The sequence below is a fragment of the Asterias rubens genome, chromosome 5, assembly GCF_902459465.1.
Source record: "Asterias rubens chromosome 5, eAstRub1.3, whole genome shotgun sequence".
NCBI lineage: Eukaryota > Metazoa > Echinodermata > Asteroidea > Forcipulatida > Asteriidae > Asterias > Asterias rubens.
Window position 1 is genome coordinate 2,727,007 of NC_047066.1, and position 9,270 is coordinate 2,736,276.

Sequence of the window (9,270 nt, forward strand, 5' to 3'; positions counted from 1 at the left end):
AGGTAGCTAAGCAGTCACCAGTCAAATTACAGTTCATATGTTCCAATCATAACTGGTTTACTGCTTAGTTTTGCTTAGCAAACATTAATAAGCAGCATTTTCTGCAGTAAGCAGTTCTATGCAATTGGGCACCAGATGTTCATAAAAAATAACGTTGCTTGAGAACCCTGTCAGTATTTTACCAATCCAGACCATCAACAGAGGGCGACAATTCATTTATTGGTCAATGTTATATTGTATTTTTTTCCTACCGTACAACAGCTACTCAAAAAAAAACAATTGTAGCTTATATAAAAAGAACGTTATGAATAGATTATAATTTATATGTTTTTATCTGACTAAAAATAATTGAGAACGCACTTACGGTAAGTTGAAACTAACTGTTTTAAATTGACCCCTATTTTGTCTCAAAATATCTTAAAGCATTGTATTTATATTAAACCTATTGTCCCTTAGACGTATCGTCTGGAACATTTTGGGGTGAAATCACCTCGCCTTCAGCGGAGGGCTGGACCGTTGTTTCGACGGCCTCAACCGGGGGTAGGTTCGTTGAATTTACGGTCGAGATTTGGGCCGTGGTTGCAGGTGTAACATTGGCAGTGGACGTTGCGTCAGAGGCCGAAGAGTTAGGCGGCACTGACAAGTGGGATCCACTATAAAAAGGAGGGGAACAAATTTGTAAAAATAATACCATTTTATAGTAGAAATTATAGTAACAAATACACAATACAAACTGATAAAAAAAATTAAGATAATTTATAATAGAAATTATAAAGTAATTAAAGAAATTATAAAATAGAGTCACTAAAAAGTACAGCAATGTTAAAGAGCAGTCATTGATGTAATTTGTGTAAGTTATATACTCAACCCCGGGTAATTTGACCTTTTTCAGGCTATTTTGCAAAGTCTCAATAATGAATCTGGAACAATTTGAGATTTTTCAGCTGACATTTGTTTACGAATGGCCTGTTATCACAATACAAATTTGAAACTTGGCTTTTCTGAAATACGATGTACTTACCCGACATGAGCATTGGTCTTGCTACCGCCCTCTCTTGAGTTAGCTCCTTTCTGCTTGGGAGTGATACAAACAAAACAGTCTTTAATTTAACTGGTGCCGGTAAACTCCTCTTACTGAAACTAATTAGTAAATTCATGACATTATAACGACCATTGAATAACTATTATTCAATTTGCGGTATCACCAACTTTGCTGTGTAGTTCTTTGAGAACTAGCCCTGCTAATTATTTTTCTGCCGCGGAGTAGATTTTGGAATTCAGAAGACTTTAGTTCAGAAGCTCACTGTCTATGGTTTAGGTAAAATCTGTCATGGGGATGTAAACAAATCGGTCGGTACTTTCACTTAGTATCATGGGAACTTCTCGCTATTAACTTCACTTCAGCGGAGTGAGTTCTTAATTTATTGGTCTCAACGTTTCGACTAGCCTGCTCCAGCCATCTTCAATAGACTAAAGAGTAGTTTCGATTATCCAGACGAAAAACTTACCCCTTTATTTTTGTGCTTCCGTTTCTTTTTTCCACTCAGTACGGGCTCAGTTGACAAAGCCTGCGTGCCAGTTGACTGACTCTGGTGCAGCCCACCTTCCTCTTGACGTATAACATGGTCTGATTTCACGGCTGCACTCATCGTTGTTTCGCTGTGGAGGCGATTTCCCTTGTCTGTGGTTCGACTCCCCTGAGATTGTCCGGAGAACATCCTGCTAAGCCGGTCAATAACTGCGGTTATGACGCTCTTTGATCGGTGGGCAGCGACTGCAGCCTCGGGGACCTCGTCGTCTGCTTGGTGTCTGCCTTCTATGGTCTGGCCGGAATGAGGTGGTGCCTGTTCGTCGACAGAAGCCGGCCCGCTGGTGTCTTCGTTTCCTTGTATGACTCCTGGTAAATCCTGGCCCTGATTTTCGACACGAGCTTCTGTCTGAACTTCTGTTGGTTCATTAGTTGGATTATGTTCCTCATCGGGAATTTGTGCTTTATTGAAACCACTTTCATCGTAAGGTCGACTTACTTGGATCGCTTCGACTTGATCCTGCTCGACAGGTTGATCTATCAAGTCAGATGCTACGCCGATAACTGCTGAAACCTCAATGTAACCAGATGGCACGCCAGAAACATCATTTGGAATCTCTGTAGGAGTATTGGTTACAACAAATGACCCAGCAGAAGGCTCTTTCTCAACAGCTTGGTGGTTACCTGGCGACTGACGAGCTTCCTCTAGCTTCTGGTAGGAGGTTAATTCTGAGTTGACAGCCTTCTCTTTCCTGCTAATACTTCCTCCAGATGGTGGTCTCGATGATGCACGAGGTGATGGTGCAGGAGAAGTCTTAGCACTTGACCCAGGGGACTGTCGAGGCGTTCTACGTGGTCCGATTGCCGTCGAGGCAGCAGGTGATACTTTGATAAGTCGAACAGATCCTCCTGAATTGTGGCCTGATATTTTCTTTAAAGACCCCGTCGAGTTGTCTCTTGATCGGCTGGACATCGACGGGGCCGGGATTACTTTGATCAGGCGGACCGACCCTGTCGACGGGGGGTTGCTAACCTGGGAGCCTCGCTTCGTTATGATAGGTGCGGATGACTCTGAATGCTGCTTTATTATTGGCTGAGAGGACTCATGATCCGACGACTGTTTTCTTGCATCAGCTGACGGCTGTTTCGTTTCAGTATCAGATGTGTGAGATGTTGGCTTTGTCGTGGACGGTATTTTAGCGTGGCCAGTCGTTTTGTTACTGCCGCTGCTTTGAGGTTGTCTGTCTGACGGTTTCGTGGAAATCCATTCCTTTGGTCGGGGAGAAATCGGTGATTTTCTCGGGCTTTTCTGACGATGATAACCAAGAGGCGATGACGATTTAGTTGACGATCTCGAAAGATTCCGTGTCATTGACAAAAACGGCCTTGATTTTGCACTTTTACTGGATGTGGTCCGTTTAAACGCATGGCTGTAAAACAAAAAGGAACAATATTGATTAGCGGTGGTAAAAACAACGACACCTCAAAGTTATTGACACTCTTATAATTTCTGGTCTATTTCCCCTGATGCATATTCCTATAGAGGATTTATGTTACAATAAAGAAAAACATAAACAATAGATTGATTTTCTCTGTTTGGGCCATATTTCAACCAAATTTGACGTAACAACTTCTGTGGGACACCAGTCACTGGGGTTACACGTGACAAAGTATTTCGACTGGTAACCTTCTTCGGTGTAGGCATATCTATGAAACTGGGCACTGTTTTATAGAAACCCAAGGTTTGGCCTCTTAGTCTCCACTGTCTATTTTCAATTTTGTTGAACGAGCCAAATGGCAGGAGAGAGTTTACAGAAAGTATATGAAACTGACAGAGTAAGTTGTGTATGTTGTGCTTTTTTCTTCGTGCCGGGACTTTTTTTAAAGTGCTTGTCAACTACCAGACTGTTGATGGTTATTTACTTTATGCATGGCATATCAGTTTACTTTGGGTCGTTCACATCGAAACTTCGCCTCCACAATTTTTGATTTCAAGTTGAAAGCGAAAATGGCGGGAAAGTACACACTATGATATTGAAAGTTATGCTTACGTCACTAGCTATTCTTACGCCAGACTTTGACTTTTTCTTCTTGCCAAGCTGCCTCTTTTCGAAGCTGCTTTTGTGTCGAGTCAAACTCGATTTGACCTTGGCCTTGAATGCTTTCGGTTTCCCCGACTCGTCGTCCATCCTTGGCAGAGTCTTGCTTTTGGTTTTTCCCGGCTCTTTGGTGTCCTGGTTATTTTCGTCTGAAGTGGATTCTATGTTCACTTTCGAATTGACTTGTTTCTTGGTAGTATTATCGTCTGCAGTAAGCAGAGTGACTGGTGCTTCGTCTACTTTGTCTGAAAGAGTGGGTCCACCATCCAAAGGTGGGTTGACCTGTTGTGCGTCTGGTTGTGCGGGATCGGTCACTTCTTGTTCGACTTCCTGTTCAGGCATCTCACTCTTGTCATCGGGTGGTTTGTAGGTTTGTCTCATCTGTATTTTTCTGCTTGTTGCTTGGATATGTTCGGGTTTTCTCCATCCCCGTTGGTGTCTGGTACACCAGCTGTTGTGTCATCGTAGCCGTAGTGCTTTCCAGATAGGAACATTGACTTGATTATTGTTGATGAGGTCTCGGGCAGAGACATCCGTGATGTGGAGGCTGTCACCAGGTTTACTACCTTCTGTCTTCGGAGCACTGCTCATCAAAGGATCTTGGGGAATGGGTGCTGCTGCTGCTGCTCGCCCCAGTAGAAAGTGCCTTTGTCTTCGACTCAGTGTGTATTGTTAGAAGTCTTCCTGCCAAAAATGCTACTAATGCGGCTTATAACAGCCCCAATCATACTCCTGGAATGGCTCGCCTTCTCGGATGGCTTCCTGCCGTCAGAAGTCTTGGTTTCAGAGTTGGAGACCATCTCTGCTGGACTACCCTCTGGATTCAGATTTCGCTCCTAAGACACGGACTATCTCTTGATTTACCACTGCGTATTGATCTAGTGCTTATTCGAGACACTGGCACGGTGGGCTCAACTTCGTCTTCATGGGGTGAGGTGCAATCTCCTCCTGCAACCTTGTGGTCTTGGGGTGCACTAGGTTGACTGGCCTCCTCGGCCTGCTCTTGCAGTGACCCTCTGTTCATCTTCTTGTTCCTCGGTCACCACGTCGTCTACAACTTCGTGGACCTGTGTAAGAAGGGGAATAGTAAACGGAATTACTGAAGCCTTTGCTTAATCTGACAACCTCCTCTCTTTATGTTGGTGTCCATTGATTACACTCTTTCCCCTTCATATTTTGTTGTTATTACTTTGCTTATCTATATAATAATCATTTATAATTGAGCAGAGTAGGAGAGGCAAAATATCGTGGAGGACAGAATCTCCTGTTACACCAGCCTCCTTTCCCATGCCTCTAGATAAACTTTGATCATTGAAAAAGAGGTTGGTATTCTTTTTTTTCCTGTAGAACAATATGTGATTTTGCACTGCATCTTTTACATTTTTTATCGTTGGAGACAATTATATTCGAATCTACCTTATAGGCTTTCCTTTTAGGTAAATAACACACTCCTCCGGATTCTTCGACCCCCATGAATTCTTCATCTGAGTGATGTTCTGTGATATCCACATTTGGCTGATCGAGGACACCGTAGATATGATCATGGTCCTCGTGGTGTGGATGAGTCAGCTCCTGCACCAGGGTATCCTTGAGACACTTCGCAGAGCCCTGACAGAATGTCATGTCAGGTCGGAACACATTCCGGAAGGAGTTCCGGCTGTTAGCCGAGTAGGCTGAAGGCACCTTCCTGTGGCTGTCAGGTTTCATTGAGATGGCAGAGAGATTATGTGAGATGATCTCCTCGTCCAGATTCAGAGGATGGCTGTGGTAGATCGGGACGATGCTGCTAAAGTGGTGGCTCTTGGCTTCTCGACTACCATCTTCGGAGTACTCCCCACTCTCAGCGACCTTGTGGAGAGACTTATTACTTATGTCGTGAACGAGATGATGTCCCGATTCGTCTGGGTGGAGCTCTTCCATCGACAGTACCTTCTCCGTCACGGATTCGTCGTGGACTCCTTCTCGGGGAATGACGGCCCCTTCGAAGATCATCTTCTCCTGGTTCTTCTTGACCACCGATGTCAACCCCTCGACCGGCAGACCCTCCAGGCATTCGGCCAGGGAATGGACGCTCTCTTCCTCGGCTATGATCTCGTTCTCGACTAGACCGATGATCTGATCCTGTTCGTCGTCGTCCTCGTCCATGTCGCTCTCCTCGCTCTCGCTGCCTTCGACGTGGTCATGCTCAAGGTCCTCTTCACTCTCTCTAAACACATCATTCACGGTGGCCAAAAGAATGCTGCTTCGGTGAACATGCACATCGTGACCGTCGTGAACTTTTCCTTCGCTCTGGCTCAATAGGATCATTGCTTCGTCGCGTGGGTACTCCTTTGCTTGGCTTAGATAAGCGAGAACACTACTGAATACTAGCTTGACCACTGTCTGAGCCTGTACATCACTACCTGATTCCTAAAAGATAGAGAATCAAAGTTGGGAACATGAGTTATAATATATTCATGACTTTGTTTCAACATATCTGAAGTTAGTGTGAATTGAAGATATCAATATTTTTGCGACTGTTTGAGTCTTAAATATGTTTTGAGGCATTGCATGATAATTAGACATCAAAGTACATTGAGTTTGTGGCAACACCATACTTTGCTTGTGTGTAGATTTTTCTTTAACAAATTGACCTTCTAATTTAATATATTAGAAATCAGACGGGACTACTTCTTTCTCTTAGTGGACCAAGGGGACTTTTCGTTATTGACTTCACTGCAGTTGGCTCTTCCTTGGTCTCAATGTTCGGACAAGCTTCCTATATAGTCACCTTCAAGAGACTATATAGTGTTAAGATTTGAGATGCTTTAACCTTATTTTACAAACCTCTCTTCTGGGTCCACTTCCAGTATTGTCTTCCGTATCAACCGTTGAATCTTTCGACTGCTGACCTGCTGGTGAAGGAGGGGGTGTCTGAAGCCCGCCCTCTGTTGGCGATGGGGAGTCCGTGTCAGTGGCGGTCCTCTTAATTATATCCGAGACAACAGCTCTTGCCTTGATACTCTGCTGCGCTGGCTGTGGGGACGTTTGGTTCATCGCGCTCCGGGCAGGTTCGGGAGAGAACGGGCTCGAAGAGCGAGAACCACGAGATTTGCTCCTGCTGCTGGCTCTCTGTTCGGTCCGCAGTTGCTCTTTGGCCGTCTTGAGAGCATCATCTGCGATGTCTTCAGGTGACGGACTGCTACTTGCTTTAAGTGGCTGTGTTGCCTCTTCACCAGCAATCTGTGTGACGGCATTCTGTAGGGTATTAATGATAACATCATGCGCAAGTATGCTGCTACACGTCTTGGGTGTGTGTAGTCTTTTCTCAGCCTGGAGTTGAACGATGGCATTCTGCATGGTGTCACGGGTGACGGCCTGTGCGAGTAAGCTGCTGTCAGTCACGGGAGATGGTAGCCTTCTTCCAAGGTGTCTCATGGCATTTGCCAGGGCGTCATTTGCTGCAGACTCTGCCATTAGACTGCTGTCTGTGTGTGGCTGAAGTGCTCGATTCTCCTGTTGGAGTTGCCTGGTAACTTTCTGGACAGTATTGTTTGCGACAGCCTGGGCTAATAGACTACTACTGGTGTGGAGTTTAGGGTAAAGTGCTTGAAGAGTCTGCTCTGCTTCAAGCCGCCTCGTTGCGTTTTTCAAAGCGTCTGATGCAAAAGTCTGCGCTATGATACTACTGCTTGATTTGAGAGGGTCTGCTCCGAGCTCTCTCATTACATTCTTGATAGCATCTGCTGCCACAGCCTCTGCGATGATGCTTGAACTCGACTGTGGAAGGAGCATTCGTAGCTGTTGTGTCGCGTTCTTTATCGCCGTGAATGCCAGGTCCTCGGCGAGCAAGCTGGTACTGGAATGCATTGGTCTCTCCGCTCGAAGCTGTTGGGCAGCTTCTCTCATCGCATCAGATACTACCCTCTCTGCGATGACACTTGTACCTGACTGTGACAGCTCGTGGTGTAGCTGGCTGGTGACGCATCTAATGGCGTCCCAGACTACCTCCTCGGCAAGAATACTCGTATCTGATTGATGAGTCTCCTCTTCAAGCCCTTGTACGGCGTTCCGTAGCGCATCAGAGACCACAGCCCTTGCAAGGAGACTGCTACTGGTATGCGACGAGGATTTCTCCTTTCCCCATGTCGGGAGAGATCCATCAGATATAACTTCACTCTTGGCAATGGGGCTCGCGGGGTGCATCTCTGGTAGGCTGATCAGCCTTCCACGGGGGATATCTCAGTAGCTGAAGGCAGCATTGAGTCAGACGCAGTCGCTGTTGATCCTGGGAGTGGAGGGAGTCCCCCTTCTGCATCAATCTGTTCCTTAGCTCTATTCAGAATCGTTTGAAACTACCAGCCGTGCCACTCTGCTGTTGGCCAGATGCAAGGACGCTCTTCTGCCGCATGACCTCTGGAAGTTTGACCTCTGGCGGACGAACTTCCGACTCAGCAGCTCTGGGCTCAGGTTGTATGCTATCACTAGAGAACCGCTCAGCTTCGAGAGCCTGGAAGACGTTTCCGATTAGATCTCTTGAAGAGGCAATGAAGGAGTCGTAGTGGTCTCCAAATAAAACAGCCAGCTCCAGGGACGAAAGTGAAAAGGCTGAAAGGATTGAAGGATAAAACAAAATTCATAAGAAATACCAGAAAATATATTGGCTCAGTTTCACAGACAGGATTTTTTTTTTAAATCAATTTCAGGGCTTATCTGCCAGTTACCAACTGGCTAGTTAAACACAATTTAAAGGTTGAGTGGTCATGGCAAGGTCGTTTACCCGCTGGATATTTTACAACAAAGACTGGTGGGATTTACCCATTGACTCGTGCACAAACTAGGCTGATGTCGTGTAATATTGTTTGACACACCTAACCCTGCCCGTGCAAATGTTAATGGGTCTGCCCCTCGAATTGTGAAATACTATCTCTAGACCATCTGGAAGACTGTGTGATTACTTTCAGTTAGTTTATCCCTCGGACATAAATTGAGATAAGGCCTATAAGCATTGCCAGTTGTCAAATGGTTTCTTGAACACTAACTTGATGGTGTATACGGACTCCGAACTTCTAAGTACCTTGTTCTTCTGTTATTTCGGGATCGAGGTCGTCTTCGTCAACTTCCTCTATGATGTCTTGGCTTCCACTGATGATGATATGAGAAGGTTCCTTTGTTTCAGCGTCCAGAGACGGCTCGATGGAAACAGAAGTAACCGGTGACGTCGTTTGAGCATTCATCTAATGCAAAATACGTGAGTACAGATTACTTGCTGCTTAGTTTGTTTCATTTTAATTCAATCAATATTTCTGTACTCACACACACAAAAACAGAGAGAACCATTTCATACCTAAAGGCAGTGGACACTATTGGTTTTTACTATAAAAAATAAAACATTAACATAAAAACTTACTTGATTAAAAGTAATGGAGAGCTGTTGATAGTATAAAACATTGTTAGAAACGGCTCCCTCTGAAGTAACGTAGTTTTCGAGAAAGAAGAATTTCCACGACTTTGATTTCGAGACTTCAGTTTTATAATTTGAGGTCTCGAAATCCCGAAATCAAGCATCTGAAAGCACACGACTTCGTGTAACATGGGTGTTTTTTCTTTCACTATTATCTCGCAACTTCGGCGACCAATTGAGCTCAAATTTTCACAGGTTTG

At 44.9% G+C, this 9,270-nt stretch overlaps 1 pseudogene; it reads right to left on the reverse strand.

Annotated features, from left to right (window-relative positions):
- Window positions 1-4,450: 4,450 nt before the first annotated feature.
- On the reverse strand, window positions 4,451-8,843 carry LOC117290074 (annotated as a pseudogene).
- Between the last annotated feature and the right edge of the window lie 427 nt (window positions 8,844-9,270).